At 29.4% G+C, this 17,454-nt stretch overlaps 1 protein-coding gene across 3 annotated transcripts in view; it reads right to left on the bottom strand.

The window, feature by feature from the left end:
• Nucleotides 1–17,454, bottom strand: part of LOC129912442 (tyrosine-protein kinase Src64B) — a 121,624-nt gene that overhangs the window by 33,735 nt on the left and 70,435 nt on the right. For 2 of the 3 annotated variants that reach the window (XM_055990667.1, XM_055990666.1), the window contains one exon: nucleotides 5,311–5,343. The exons of the other annotated variant lie outside the window; for it this stretch is intronic. The gene's annotated coding sequence lies outside the window, so the exon portion shown is untranslated. The remainder of the gene's footprint in view (nucleotides 1–5,310; nucleotides 5,344–17,454) is intronic. 3 annotated transcript variants of the gene reach the window in all.

Genomic DNA, 17,454 nt, shown 5'->3' with positions numbered 1-17,454 from the left:
ATCAAACCAAAAAACAATCTTTCGGTTTCTTTTTACTGTCAATACCTCAGCAACACATTACTGTACAGAAAATTCAAAGATGGATTCAAAATTTGTATTTAATTTTCTACAAAATTACTTTTAAGAAAAAAAAAAAAAAAATAGTATTCAACTTTCAAAAAAAGGAAATAGCTTTAGAATCTAAAATCATAATTTTTCAATAAAAAAGAGTGATTTTTTTCGCACTATGGTGTCACGCGTTTTACAGCTGAAGAAAATTCTTGAATTATAATTTAACAAAATGATAACAAAGTTTTCTGAAGTGGAAATTCTTTCTTATTTTAATATTGAGGATAATTTTAAGTTAATTGCGTTACTATCATTTAACCAATTGAATTGTACATGTTCGGATATTTTCATAGGCATGATTTAATCTATATGTAAGATTTGAGGTATTAACGACAAAAACTAATATTATCTGTCTCTTAAGCTACTTTATCACAAATTCGAAGCCTTGTGTCTAAATATATCAACTTTTTGCGAGGCCAAAAAAAAAAAAAAAATTAAAACACGAAATTTAATATTGGCGTTGTTGGGCCTATCTTTGCCTACAAAAAAAACATATAAATGAAGGTATAGACGAAAGACCAATCTAATAAAAGACTTAATCTAAAAATTGGTTTTCACCCTGTCAACGATTTGTAGAAAATTAGTTTTCACCCCCATCATATCGTCACCACCAACGATGACGCCTATACAAACACACACAGGAAATGATTCTTAAGCCAAGCAGCAGCAATAGCAACAGCACCTTGATGCCGAGAACGACAAAACGGATAAATGGCGGTGTTAATGCTTCCGCCGCAATATAAGACTCCCCCGGAACATGCATATAAACCTACATCAACATCGACTAATGGATAAAAATGATAGAATCGTTTCAAATTAGATGAGTAAAAAAATACGTAGTACATCTATATAATTTCTAAATGTTATAAAACGACCTCAGATTGGGATCATAATCATCAGAGGAGATGTGTCAAAACATTAAACTCGGCAATATACAAAGGTTTTAAAAGCACATTCGCACAGAGATGATGAATGTCACCCTTCGTATATCAAAATTGTGAAAAGAACCCTCTCGTTGTTTTCTGATGATGCGAAAAAGTACTCAAGCTCTCAGCTTAAATTGTCAACGTCAAAAGTCATGAATTTTCATTGAGTTTTGCTGAAAAAAAAAAGCAATTCTAAAGTAGATAAACATGAGAGGAAGAGGTGATATTATACATATTTCATTCAGGGAATGATGGGGTTCTAAAAACCACTGCAGAATATTATGTCTAACGTATGTTATGTTCAACATAACGTATGGAATTATTTCAAAATTTTGATGCAAGCTTACCAATGTGGAGAAATCTAATAACGCGTCATCGCCTTGAGCAGTTTGGCATCATTCATCATAATCCAGACTCGGTTTTCTCCCCCTTTTTCACCCCATCCTCCTCACACCTTTATTTAACCAAAAAACAAATATTTGTACAAAGAAGCGCCCGTTAAATTAGCGAACCAACATGAAGAAGGAATGTAATCCTCTTTTAGGAAAATAATATATTCCCCGCAGTAATTTAAAGAGCTCAGATAGAATTTTTGGCAAAGTATGAGTTTATGGTTGCCAGGTGGGCGGATTTTTAAAACTAAAAAATACATTGAAGTGAAGGAAGGAAATTGAATGAAGAAAAAATTCACTTTCGTGCATTTATTAATTTGTTAGAAAAAGTCTTACTAAAATGTTAAGGTATTGAAGTATCATAATATCAAAATATTAAATCATTAAAATATTAAAATATCAAAATATCAAAAAATCAAATTATCAAAGTACCTACATATTAAAGTATCAAAGTACCACAGTATCAAAGTAACAAAGTATAACAAAGTATGCGAAACGGTTTGCCAAGAACTACATAAGTTTTTGTCTAAATTTTGTTGTTTCAAAATATTGACTGTTTCGAGTATTTTACAAAAAATAAAAAGAAATACATTTAAACAGCCTTGGCAACTATAACAGACCAAAAATAACACAACAACTCCTGCAATGCTATTCTATAATTTACTACGCTTTTCGCACAGGATGATTAAAGCTTTGCTCCTCTGTGGTGACCCCAAAATGACGAGTATCTGTCTTTTTGCTTTACCTCCCCAAAGCTGTACAGAAAAAGCAACAACAAAAAATTTATTCACCAACTCGAGAGTCTATAAATAAATCATTTGTCCCATATTTTATTTTCTTGCGGTAAAGGAACACCACGAAGGAACCCGGTTTTATGATGCCTGAGGTGGTGAAGGCGTCGTCGTCGGGCGGCCTGTTTTGATGGGGGTTTTTGGAAAATATGGGTTTGCTTATATTTTATATTGACTTTAATGAGTATCGTCCAAGAGCTTTCTATATATATTGTAATGTATAGAGAGATGATATAGAAAAATTGACGTGTAAAGCAAAACACGCGATTCAGCATCATCATATGCCCCAATTAATTCCAACCCTATTTTTATATTTTATTTTTTATTTTTAATTCTATCTTTGGTCTATGGGGGGAATTTCTATATTGTGTAGTATAAGTGTGTGTGTGTAAATGAATGAGTTTGTTTACATTAAATAGGGGATGGACTGATTAATTTTTTTGCACCTCTAGCAACATTGTACAGCAGGCGCACCAGACGAAAGCGGATGATAAAAATTAATTCATCATTATGACTATAGGGTTGTTTACCTTTACCTACTGATGGAGGCGCCGTCTATGTAATTTCATTAATGTAATTAGCCAAGTCATGCGGGTGAGTAAGAAGCATGGCTAAAGTTGGATCTCAAAGGACATTTTGCCAAAAAAATGTTTAACGATATGTGTGCGTTTCGGTTGGGGAATTTTCGTTAGGTACCTCAATGTTAATGGGGTGCGTCTAACACGTGGTTTTAATATAATTTCTGATAGTACCTACATACCTGCCTATTAATATTTTTTTATTCTTGGAAAAATATACCAACCCTTCATATTTGATATTAATAATAATTAGGAAGAGAAAATATAGGTGTATTGTGACCGTTTATTCAAAACTTAAAAAAGGCAAATAGAGAATATTTTTGGGTAGCTAAAGTACTTAATAATGCTTTAATGATTTCAAATTGCAAATAACACTTGCAATGATTGAGTTGCTGGTAATTGTACCACTTTTTGTTCAAAGGGTCTTCATATTTTTAAGTATTTCTCAAGAAATTGCATCTCAACTCAGTTTTAAAAGACAGAACTTTGACCCATTGCCAATTTTGTAAGAACACAATGTGAACTCTTAGGACAGAAAAAATAAGATGCACGAACTTACTCTTGGTGCTCAAAGTATGTATCTATACCTAAGATAAACATTCAAAATACATAAAAGCCTTTGTTATGTTATCAGAAGAAAAATAATCAAAATTGAGATTAACAAAAATTATATCTTGTTTTTGTTTTAAGTTTGAATACATTTTATTCATAAAAATGATAAAAAAAATCAGTTTGTAAATTTTGAAAATTGGAAATTGATTGATTAAACGAGGTTAACTGGAAAATATTTAAATATTTCAAAAAAACAGCAACGCCAATATGGTTATATTCACATACGCTAAATTTAATCGAAATCGTTAGAGCCGTTTTTAAGAATATTGCAATACCTCAAAAACGTTATATGGGCAATTATGCGGTAAAAAGGAGATATTAAAAAATAAATAAGAATAATGGTTCTTGAAAATTAAGGATAAAATGAAAAAAATTACGAAACATGTAACTTTTATGGTCGACCGTGTTATTAATATAACGATGCATACATGAAGAAAAAGAGGAATGTATTCAGTACAGTTTCATTCACTGAGTTTAGCATTATGCATTGAGTAATGAGTACAAAACTTTGTACTGAACTTCGAACACAATTTCATATGAACAGTAGAGTTTTTAATGTACTAAGCACAGATTTTCAGGTACTCAAATAACTCAGTACTTTAAAATATGCAGCTAGTACATAAAAAAATATTTACTTAGTTCATTATCCGTACCTACTCAAATAAGTATACATATGTATGTTAAACCAGATAAAATCATCAACAATACTCCGTAATGGTTGCAATATAAGCCGTGTTTTATTGGTAACTCAGTCCTAAGCTCAGTAAAATTTTGCACGGAAAACAACAACAAATAAAACATGTACAAATACAGAGAACAGTATACTCATTGGTCATTACATTTTTGTATAAAAAGTCCAAATAACTTCCCACTTTTTAATGATTTGAAATTTGAAGAAGTGAATCTTGTTGGCTTTGGTTTTGAGCAAAGTGCAAAATAACATAAAAAAGAACAAAGTTGTTGGATTTTTTTTTTTTTTTTTTTTTTCACTTAACTTAAAATCAGGATCTAATAGGACCAACCGGATTCGGATTCAGCCTAAGTGTGCCTGTCTTTTGTTTAATTAATCAAAAAAAAAATGGTAAAAAATATAAAATCTAAAACCATTTTCTGTATCATCTTTTTTCATTTCATAAGAATTTCAGGAACAAATTTTACTGAAAATCAAATCTACTCTTTGAGTGAATTAAATTTTTAATGAACAGAATGAATACGGTACTTCAATATCATTTACAATCATTAATAAATTCAAAGAAACAAAATGCGATACACAGAATTAATATAAAAGCTATCTCCGGTAGAATTTCCTAGAATTTACAAGATATTTCAAAGCATCTGAAAATAATATTCACTGTTTCTGAAAAATGTTTCAATACAAAATAACGTATTAAATGAATGCAAAATAAAAAAATCTTGAAATAATTTTTAGACAACAATTTAAAACACAAACAAAATTCTACTAATACTCTTATTCTCTCTGATTAATTTTGTGTACAATAGTTTTAATAATTTTTCATTTCATGAATTTCCTCTGTATTTAAAAACTTTTGATTCTATTGTGAAATATTCTTTTATCTAAATAATTAAAAAAAATCATTTTTGAACTATTTTATTTTTTTTGAAATGTTTCGTTTTTATTTAAATAGAATCTTTCGACATTTTTATTTCTTTGTTTGTAGAAAAAAAAATCTAACCACCCTCTTACGAGTATTTAAACCCTGCTAAGAATAATCGACGTCTTAAACATCCTAAACTTTGTTTACCAATCAAAAAGGAGCCCTCTATTACCTACCTGTTTGGCAAATACAAAAAAAATATAACAAACAAATAAAAAACAAAAGATGTATTTTTATCTTAGAAAATTTTAAATAAAAAGTCAAATAATTTAAGTTTCAATTCTTACCGATTTAGGTTAGCAAGATATGCAAGGAAAAGCCTGAAAGAAAAGAAAAAAACAAACAAATATAAAAATAAATTGTTATCGATTTACATACAATATTTATCCCAACTTGGGATATCATTATTTGTGGTATAAAATATAAATAAAAAAAAAAGTTTATTCTAAAAGTATTTTAATGTTTATTTCCTGTAAATAACTCAACCCCCTCAAAAACCAATGATCTTAAAATTTAGATTAGCAAAACAAAAAAAAAAGGAATAAAAAAATCAAAAAGGACTGCATGATGTCGGATAAACTCTCCGCCAGAATTATTACCCGTGATTTTAATGCTTTTTTTCTGTTTATACTTTTATATATCGATGGATATTGGTTTTATTTATGAACATATTGAAGTTCAGCAGACTTTAGACAGAGTAAAAGCAAAGTATAAAGGAGCAAATAAAAGGAGAACAAAAAAAAAAACATAAATTTATCAGACAGGAAAAACTTTTTCTTGCTTTTTTTTTGTTTTTCTCATGGATTTCTCGTTTCAAAAGAGATGAAAGTGAATGACAAAGAAATGGGCACTTCGTAACTTCAAAATGGTATTGCAAATTTCAAAAGAAAATCGATATCCATGAAAAGAGGATATATACATTCAATGTCAATTGATTAGGGTCAGTTGGCAAAAAATATTTTTAGATTAAATTGAAAATTTAAAAAAATATTCAGGACTCCTTTGATATAGTGGAGCGGCAACAAAACCGTGCACTTTGTGATAAAAGCATGAAATTTATATAATTGGTACTACTCAATATAAGAGGATATACATGAGCCATCTAATAATGCCAAAAATTGCATTTAAATTACTTTCTGTGCATCGTTATAAACATAATCATAGGTGAAATATTAAGTGGCCCAATATCTTAAAATGAGGGTTACATATTTTACTATTAATTTGATACTTTTATCACAAACTGCACAATTATTTTTCATACTTTTACTTTTGCACCTCACTCCTTCAAAACATTGATTTGTATGAAAATTTAATACAAAATAAAAGCAAGCAATTTAGGTTTTGCATGAAAATTCAATATTCCATGGTAAATGTAATTCATTTTTTGATTATCTTTGATTCTCATACGATGTATAGAATATATATGCGGTTCAAAAAAATGCAAAATAATTCCATGTGGTGCAATGGTACCATTTCGAAAGTGTTCTTTCTCACTAAAAAAAACACCCTTTAACCCGAAATATTTTGATGAGCATATTTTATTATTTGTTTCTATGGTATAGTTAACGTGCAAACAAAATTTCATCAGCCTACCACTTATTTTCAAGGAGTACTTGGTAATATTTTGGCTCTTGTTCTTTAACTAAATGACTATTTATAAAGAGTGCAATAACTTTTATCATGACGGTCCAGGCACATTGGTATTGGTTTTATTCGATCGGGCGTTAAAAATTACCTCGAAATCATGTATTATATTGATAAAAAGGTTTCATTAGCTATACTATGATATGCAACAATGCGGGTGCAACACAGAAAAGCTCTTGTATCTACCCTCCTGGATGGAATACAAGGTGGCCCAAATATCTCAAAATAACTCTTATATTGAGTAGTACCAATGATATAAATTTCATGCTTTTATCACAAAGTGCACGATGAAGCTCTTTTTTAATGCTAAGCCGCTACACTAATAAAAAGTAGTTTATAATATTTATTTTGCTTTTTGAAATGTTTTAATTTATTTTTTATTAACCAACATTACTAAGCTTTAGCTACACTTAAGTCAGATTTGAGTTTTAAGAATCGACCTGCATTCAGTTAAAAATTTATTTCTTACAAATTTTTGACGAACTGGAGATGATTTCTTATTTAAGTCTTTCAAATAAGGATGATGTTTGTATTGTAACATGGCATCTATCAATTGACACAGAGTGTGTATCTATATAATAAAATACCCATACAAATATATCAAACGGAAGGAAAAGGCGCACAAAAATGGAGATATTTCTATTTTTTTTTTTTTTTTGTTACAGTGAAAGGTCTACGATGGCATCTTGACAAGCTTAACTATGGCATCCTGAATACTGAATGCGACAAATACAAAAATGAAAATAAAATGTCTGTGTTAGAAAAGTTTTTGTCATTCTTTTTATTTTCCTATTTTTTTTTTTTTTTTTCTTTTTTTCTATTTCAAATGCATAAATGACGAGTAATGAATAAATTTAAATTCACTCAGTAGTAATCAGGACGATTGCGTGTTTTAATGGTTTTAATGAAATTTTAAATGGAAAATTATAATAAACTGTATTTTCTTCCTTGTTTTTTTTTTTTCTTTTACAAATTTGTGCAGAAAATTAGGAATAGAAATCAACGAACTGTAAAACAATTCGTTTCGTTAACTTAGAAGATTATATTTCCTTTCATTAAAAAGAAGGAAACATTTTGAATGAAAAGAAAAAGGAAAGCTATACGTGGGGTTTATTTAACAACTTAAACTGAGAAACAGGATCATTTAAATTCTTTAAAAAAAGGTCTACAATTTAATAAGTGGGAGCGATTTTTTATTAACTGATTGTTATAAGAATGTGCTATATCAATGTTACATATATACACTTTTATTGTAATCGTTTAGGTCAAATTTAAAATATAAGTAAACTGAATTTTTTTATGCTGCTTTGAATAAAATTGTAATATTTTTGGATTTCCGAAATAATTTTCAAACCTTTAAAAATGTATTTTAGAAATTCGAAAATAAATTCATTAAAAATAAAAATTTGAAGAAAAATAATAGCTCAGGGAAATTAGTCAAAATATGGGCATGAAATCGCATTTTTCGTGGGACAAAATTTTTTTCATGGAATGTGTTCGGGAGTTTGTCCTAATCATAAAAGTCAATTTGTTGGGTTGATTGGAGGTTGGGAACAGCCGCCATTTTGGAAAAGAGATTGGTATCGTTTTTATTGTTATTCATTTTAACAAAAAATGACAAAGGTTAGGCTTATTAACAATAAAATTATCTAAAAAATGATATACAAAACAATTCCGTGAGTTGATTAAATAAAATTTTATGGTTGGTTAAAGTGCGTGTTTGTGTCGCAAGGTTGGGGCAAAATGACATTTTTTCATATATCTGACGAACTTTTGATTTTTTTGTTTAATTCTTCAAGAATGAATTATAGTACTTATAATTATCTATGAAATGACAACTTATTTGTTATTTTAACCATCATATTGTAGAAGTAATCTAACTCCGAAATTCCCTATGTACTAGTCAAAAGTGAGAAAAAAGCAAGTTCTTTGGTATTAGGCCGAGCAAATTTTGGGAGTAGAGATATTGCCAAAATATAAGTACGCAGTTGTGCAGCCATACGCGCCTTAATATCGAATTGAAAGGTCTGACAACTCTAATTTTATGCTTTATACTGTTTTCGAGTGGTTAAAAAACGTAAGTTTTCCAGTTAATGTGAATGGTCTAAATTTTAACCATTTCAAATTATAAATAAAAAACTGATGCTCTGTCATTTTTCCTAAATCTGAACACTCCAACCTTGAGGATGTGACCAATAGAACTCAAGATATAAGCCGTTTAGCGATTATGTTTTAGCGTATTTGTTTTTTAATTTTTGTTTGTTTATTTGAATTGAAAACCCCAATATGATAATTAAAAAAAGCTTGTACCTTCAGTTCTACTAACTGCACCGCCAAGATTGAGGTGTCCAGATTTAGGAAAAATGACAGAGCACCAATTTTTATATATAATTTGAAATAGTGTAAATTTAGCTCATTCACACTAACTGGAAAACTTACGTTATTTAACCCCCCGAAAACCTTATAAAGCACAAAATTAGAGCTGTCAAACCTTTGAATTCGATACTAAGACTAACATGACTACAAAACTGCGTACTTTTATTTTCTTTATACCTCTACTCCCAAAATTTGCTCGGCCTAATAGCAAAAAACTAGCTTTTTATCACTTTTGACTAGTACATAGGGAATTTCGGAGTTAGATTACTTCTACAATATGATGGTTACAATAACAAATAAGGGGTAATTTTATAGATAATTATAAGTACTATAATTCATTCTTGAAGAATTACCCAAAAAAGTCAAAATTTCGTCAGATATATGAAAAAATGTCATTTTGCCCCAACCTTGCGACACAAACACGCACTTTAACCTACCATAAAATTTTATTTAATCAACTCACGGAATTGTTTTGTATATCATTTTTTAGATAATTTTATTGTTAATAAGCCTTACCTTTGTCATTTTTTGTTAAAATGAATAACAATGGAGCTATTCAATAAAAACGATACCAATCTCTTTTCCAAAATGGCGGCTGTTCCCAACCTCCAATCAACCCAACAAATTGACTTTTATGATGAGGACAAACTCCCGAACACATTCCATGAAAAAAATTTTGTCCCGCGAAAAATGCGATTTAATTTACTAATTTCCCTGGGCTATAAGTACATTTTCAGAAAAAGTGTATTTTTTAAATGAAAAAAAAAAAAAAAGTCAAAGGGCAGTAATAAAAGTGTTGAAATTTCAAAATTAGGCATAAGTGGAAAAGAAAAAAGCTATTATTAAAAAAAAAACCTACCTGCAGGTGCTTGCAGTGTGGCTATAGGAACCATAAAACTAAGTTTTGATCCATGGAAGTCGGTTTTGTTTTGTTTTTTTTTTTTTTTTTGATATATAATGAATTGTAATGAATAAAACTGTGCAAAAGTTCAAAAATTTACACAAAAGCTAATATCAGCACACGAAACCAAATTAAGTAGCGCCGCAACAATTTTTCGAAATCTACAAAACATTCAGGGAGCAGAATAAAGGAGTAGTACTTCAGCAAATTAACTGTTTGAAAATTTGATGTAAATTAACTTCTATAATTTACTTCTAAGTTATCGGGTTTTTCATTGGTAAAGGAAAAATCAATTAATTAAAAGCTGATTTTGACAAAATAATTGATTGGTCAGAATAATTGTTTGGAAGATAAAAGTTGCTAAACCACGGATTAAATATTTGTACAACTGGCCCAAAGTGTTTATTTTATTTGACCAGCTGATTAAAGCTCGTGCAAATAAAAGCGAATGAGCGAATGAACGTTCAATCGAAATTTAATAAAATTTAATGTATTTCTAAAGTATTTAATTTTTTTAACAAAAACTCTATTTAACAGTAGCAAGCTTGCTAAAGCTCAAATTAAAAGCTGACTTAATACAAATATTCTTTTTTTTTATAACAAAATCATACATTGAATATAATGACAGTATGATTCAAACCTATTGTAAATAAAAATCCAATGAACAAAAGACTTTTTATGCAATTAACTCGTGTATTTAAAACTGCAGATCTTATACATCTATACAAGTCGATAAAATTGCACACTCCCTTTTTACGCATTCCATAATAACCATAAATTTCCAAACTGTAAAAATTTTGATCTCAGGATTCAATGAATTAAAAAAAAAACAATCGGTAAATTTAATTTGATTTTCCTATCCAGTAAGACGAAAAAAACACGTATACGCCACAGTGCCCATGAGAGATAATATTTAAAGCAACTCGCTTTGACCAAATTTTAAAAGCGCCAATCAAGCAGTTATTGATTGAAAACATTAAGTTTAACTGAAAGTTGTTAAAAATTCAACATTTAAAGAGTAAGAATCAATACAATAAAAAATAGATAGAATTTAAAATTCAGTTGTTGTTTTTATTTAAAATGGAATTCCGTGAGTCTGTTCAATTCATTCCTTTAAATTCTTCCAATTTAACAATACTCGGTCTCAAGTGTCTCAAAATAATTAACACTTAACTCAAACATACACATCACCCAAAACATGTGTGTAATTAACAAAAAAAAAACATAAATAAATACTTCTCAAATTGTGTGTGATGAAAAAAATGATTGGTTGATGGAAAGGGACTCAAAAAAAAAAAGATATCATTCTTGTGAAAAAGAAAAACAAAACAAAAGTTAAACAACTTTGTAGACACACTTAATCAAAAGTTTTGAACCCGCATTTCCGAGTGACATCAAGAGTTGCTCTTATGCTTCGTCACTCAATTATTTTCGTTTTTGTTTCAAAAGAAATTCATCCAATCCAATTTCCTGATTTGTTCAGTTAGAAAATATATTTTTTTTTCTTTGTACCTATGTGTTTCTAAAAATAAATATGTACGAACAAAAAATGGCGTCCTGCTTGAATATCCTTACATTTTTTTTGTCGAGTGAAGCTTCAACTTTTGACAAAGGTTGACATTGGAGAGTGATTCGTGAACATTTTTTTTTTTCGAATGTGTCAAATGTAATATGTTCCTACACACAATTTCAATTCATTCAGAAAATGAAGGTTGTTTCTTCGTAATCTCATGTGAATTCTAGGTGTGTGTTTCATTTTTCATGGAAAAATGTTATCTTCTTTCTTTATTATTTTTTTTTCGTTTGGGTAAAACAGTTGATGTTAAACAATGTTTCCCCTAAATAACTTCACTTAGGAACTCTCATTCCATTTCTATAAAGGACCGAAAAGTGAAAGTCATTTTGGTCACTTGTAAAAAGAAAATATAGGGAAAATTTTGTGTGTTCGCTTTTATATTTAAGTATGTAATCCAAGGTAAGTAGATGAGATATAAACTTACGTGGGGACTTGAGATTGGAGAAACACTGTACAAAGAGAAACTTCTAGGGGTGGAAATTGTTGGTAAAAACAAACTAAACAAAAGGAATAAGAAATTTCTTAGATTTCTACAAAAAAATAGAGTATGAGAAAGGTTGGGGTGCAAACTAATTGCAATTAAGAAACAAAAGAATGAGGGTTCTTTCAATAAGATTCAAAGATGTCTGATGATAAGAATGGGTGCCACAATGTAGACAAGCAGATTTTATGAACATAATTATCTACCGAATTTCTTCTTCTTAAGCAAATTGCTCTATTTGTTGCAGTACTGTTTTGTTTTGTGAGTGAGACGATGATTTTAACGACCTTGTGGGGAACATACAGACAGAGGTTTTGTGTTTGTTTGTTAACCCTGAAGATAGTCTAGCTATATTGTCTTCTATTTTTAGTTGGCACTTAATCTCATCTACGATCAAAGAAGTAGATACGAAATTGTTAACCGAAAGAATATTAGAAGACCCATAAAATTCAATTCAAAGACTTAACCGAAAGTTTTGCTGAACAAAACGTTTCCATGGGAAACACAGACACAAGATAAATACAAAGTTGTGCAAAATTTGTATTTTTTATCATTTTTGGAAGTCATTGCTATTTTAACTTAATAAAAAAAAATTCTACAAGGTTTCTTGTAAAAAAAAAAGAAGCAAACAACAAGCTTATTTTATAACAATTGCATCTTAGATTACAAAAAAGCATAATAAATGCAATAACCTTTCCGATTGTCACTATACAGGTTAATACACGATGTTTTCAAGGCATGTCATACACAATTATTCACGATTGAAGTCCATCAAAAAGGCATGTTCTTCACCAATTATTGTACAATACATAAAAAAAAAAACTTTGTTAGGATAGGGTAAGAACTCAATGTTTGTTAATATAAAACTATTAATGTGAAAAATAAAATTACAATTAGGTTTAAGTCGAAACATTTTTTGTAGATAAAAAAATCATAATATTCTACATCGCCAAAGAAAGGCAGTTTACCCTATGAAAATAAAAAAACAACCACCAACGACAAACATCATACACGAAGGAAAGAATAAATATTTATAACCCACAATCAGTGACATCCGGTAAAGTTGTAGACCTTATAGTTTGGCGAATAATATAATCATTTGTCACATCGATAATTTCACACGCAAACATGCAGTAAAAACATATCACCGAGGTCAATTAAAATAATTCACAACAACAAAGCAATAACAAAACGAAAAAAAAATAAACAGTAATTAGTCTCAGGAATAATAATTAAACTCAGTTCGGTGCTTTTGCTGTTTTTCTTTTTTTTTAAATATCTTTCAATTGAGTTTGGAGTGTCCCTCATAAAGTACAGAAAATGGTCGTTTAATTGCATTTGTATTTTCATACAGCATAAACAGATTTATGTACATTTCGTTCAGTTGCTTCTCATTTGCATGCATAATGTTAGAGATTTGTAGTTCAAATGTTATGAAGTTTTCTAATATTTTTTTAATGATTAAAAGGGAAACAATTTTTTTTGTTTTTTGTACTTTCTTTTAACCTGAAAATACTTTAAATGTAAAAAAAAAAAAACAATCTAACAATCAAAATTTTTGAAAAAAAGGGATTTGAAGAATCAAAATTTCCAAATACCTACTGAGGATTATCATAAATTCTATTCATATTGTAGATTTGTTGGAAGTACCGAAAAAAAAACACAATTCGTTTGTAATCGCAATTTAAATGAGAATTGCATAACGATGGACTCAGTGGTAGTTTTATCCGGAACAAATCTGGCATGCAAATCCAATTTACGAGGGTTTGAACCTTTATGTTCATTAAGTATTAATACCAGAAGTCCCATATTTCTTCAATGTTCAGGATGGCTCCGCGATGAAAAAACCCCATGTGTTGAAATGAACACATACACTTTTGAAAAGTCAGAAAATGGTCAGCAAAATTAAATTGGTTTCATAACAAAAACAATAAACTAAAGTTGTTTAATAAAAAAAAAATGTAACTCATACGCCATAGTGAACTTGTAAATTTAAAACTGTAAGAATGTATAAACAATTTTCTATGGCTGATTTAATATTGAAACTAGATAGCTCTTATTGAATATTGAAAAGTCATATCAGAGTTGTGTGGGTCTGGGTATTTATGTTGTTTTTCTATTTTATGTCAAGTTTTTAAAAAATTCGCCCAATGTAATTGGGGGGAGGGAGACAATCCTCGTCCTTCTATAGATTTTTTTTGTATCAACCCGCCCTACGTACAAGCCCTAGCTTCCTTCCTTAATGGAAATCTGACTATAAATGACATAAACGACCAGTCAAAATGAGATTGGACACAGAATAAAATAAAATGAACGATTGGGTCATACCTCGTACGTACTTGCTCTTGTGGTAAAAGTTGCCTAAAAACTGAAGCTTTTTATGTAAAAATTCATGAAAGAATATTATTAGTTTAATTTTAATATTTTAATAAACTTAAAAAAATAATATAAAATTTTGTTTTTAAATAAAAAAAAAAAACATGTTTTTAACTGGTTTTGACCTCTAAACCTCATAAAGTATGCCATTTAATTCTCTTACAAATAAAAAATTTGTAAAAAAAAAATTGCAAATCGTCAGACCCTTTATAAAAAAAAATAAAAATTTTCAAATATTTTCAAAAAAATATATTGGTCGGCACATAAAAACAAAGTTTCCAAAAAACTCATTGGTCTGTTTTCAAAAAATTTATTTAAAAAAAATGAAATTGTCCGAAAAATCCAAAAATCTAAAATTTTGATTTAAGGTCGCTACAACTTAAAAAAAAAAAACCTTTCGTGGAAATCGATTAAGTCGTTTACGAGATAATCAAAAATCAATTTTTTTATTTCAAAAGTTCGGTGTTAATTTCCACGGTACACACACAATATTTAATTAAAGTCTTTAGAGCCGTTTCAATACCTACCTACCTACTTCAATAAATGAAAACCCAAATTCCATTTACTTATCAATTAAAATTGTGTATTGTATAAACAATAGATCTATTTAGTTTGACTTCAATAAATTGTTTTCAAAACTTCATGTAAACACCAGAACACAAAACAATACAAATCCCATATCAGATTTCATAGAAATATGAAACTTTTTTAATCTTTATTATTCTTTGCTATAATTTTTAATTACCTACATCATCGCCTTTAATTTGATTAATGTTACTGTTTTGGTTGAAATCTTATACAAATGTGGTTTCTCTGATTTCATTTAGTTAGTTTATTATTGTTATGACTGCATTTGGTACAACTTTTTTTTTTTTCGCTTGAGTTATTTGTTTCGAGTTCACGCGTGCATATAAGTAAAAAAGCAATACTCTTTTAAATGTGCTTCCATAGATTTTCAAAGTAATAATGACAAATGAGTACTTTCATGATGTTTGAATAGTTGAATGGAATTGTAACTTAATCTTCTAGCATGTTTTTTTTTTTTTTTTTTTTCTTTAAATGAAAAAAATACGCGTTTTTCTGCACAACCGTCTTTACTTCAGATTTCGTTGGGTGACTTAAATAGAGAAATTCATAAAACTTTTTCCTTAAATTTGAGGTTATTTAAGTAATTCTTTTAAACCAAATAGCAACATACTAGGTGCCTTTAGTACCACCATAAGTATCTAATGATACCACTACTCAGCTGTTGCCCTACTTATTTTATTTGTTACTATCCAGCAGAAAGTATTTTTATTTTTGTATCCTTATCTCCTTACATTGCTTACCCATTATAAGGGTATAGGCAGTGTTACATTCCCTTGTGGATAATAAGAAAAATTAAGGCTTCCAACTCCCAATGGAAGATTCACACTTGCAAATATGTTTTGATTTTGAAAAACCCTACAAGAAATTCCAGCAAAACCTAGAAACCATAAAACTTCCTCGGGGGGTCATTGCTCGAAGCTAAAACGCAAGTGGTGAATCAAATCAAAATACAAAAATTCGCCTTATAGAGCTATATTTTATGTCTTAACCAAAAAAAAAAAAAAAAAAAAAAAAAGAAGAAAACAAAAATGAAGAAGAATCTACAATCCTAAATAATAACAACAACAACAACAAAATATCAAACGCAGCTCTTAACATCCCATATGCCACTTCTCATCAATGAAACTCATCTTCACTTTTTTTTGTTTTTGGATCTTTGTTTCTGAACCCAACAGATACAGGACAAGCATTCGGAAGTAGCAACCACCTTAAAGTCACGTGCTATCGATTATTGCCTGAATCCTTGCCTCTATTACAATGCGGAGGGAGTAATTCATTCACTTCAACATACGGGTTACGCGATATGGGCGACTCTGACTACGTAAAACGACGTAGAAGACGACGACGATGAATACTATACGGCAGCGGCGACGGAGGTAGGTTACATCTGTAACTGTACACTTGCCTTCCTGTGGCATGTTCGACGACCCCATTTCTCGACGACTGCACTGAATGGCTTTTGGTTTTTGTTTCCAAAAAAAAAAAAAAAATACAAAAATCCTTCGTTCTAAATGGGGATCGAAGATATACATATAAATAGCTTTTGTATCTTTTTGCACATAATTCCAAAGAGAAAAATGGAAAAAAGGTAGGGAGGAAGATTTGCCAGACCCCCGCTTACATATTCAGCAAAGCAAATTTTTATATTTTGGCAGTCATTGCCGTCGTCGTCGACGTTTTCGTTGTCGTGGTGGTCGTATCTATAGTTGTACCATAGTCTAGGGGCTGCGATAACACAACTTTTACTTGCGAATTTACTGCCGGAAATATTGTTTGTACACGAACCGAACACACACCCTTAGGACGTTTTTTTTTTTTCCTTCTACTTGTATTCCTTTTCACTTTCTTTAAGGGTGCCATTTGAAGGGGTGGTCTTTTGTATTTATTTTTATTTAGGTTTTTTTTTTGTTTTTTTGGAGAGTAGGTATACTTTAAGTTATTTTTATGATACATCATACCTACTTCATAAAGGGGAGCCATTTTTGGGTTTTATTATTCACAAACAATACTAACTCGCTTTAATGGTATTTTAATTGACATTCTTAAATGAAAATCTTAGTACTTACAGTAATTTCCAGTTAATTGCGTTAAGAGAAAAAGTATCAAAAAAAAAAAAATTTGTGATAAATGCTGCAATTAATCAAGAAACATAATTTCGGAAATTTCCCTTAATTAAGTAATAAAATCAAAGGAAAAGGAAATACTCCGGACAAAATTTTTTAAAATATAAAATTTATTCCGGATTTTGAAGATTTTATCTAAAAGAGGTCTATCTGATCTAAGTGGCATAAAACCAGTGTTATTTTATGTTAAAATCCATTATCATATTTTCATTTGCAGGCTCACGAGAGTTATAAAACAAACATTTGATAATTCTTGTCACAACAAAAAAGTATATATCTAGCCTAAAACATACTATAGCAGAACACCTTCAGAAATACTTAAGAGTCAGTTTTACAGTCGAGAAAATGATACCTAGCCCATATTGA

This window comes from Episyrphus balteatus, chromosome 2, assembly GCF_945859705.1.
Source record: "Episyrphus balteatus chromosome 2, idEpiBalt1.1, whole genome shotgun sequence".
NCBI classification, from domain to species: Eukaryota; Metazoa; Arthropoda; class Insecta; order Diptera; family Syrphidae; genus Episyrphus; species Episyrphus balteatus.
The sequence above is the reverse complement of the archived record's forward strand: the minus strand, read 5'-3'. Positions and strand labels throughout refer to the sequence as shown.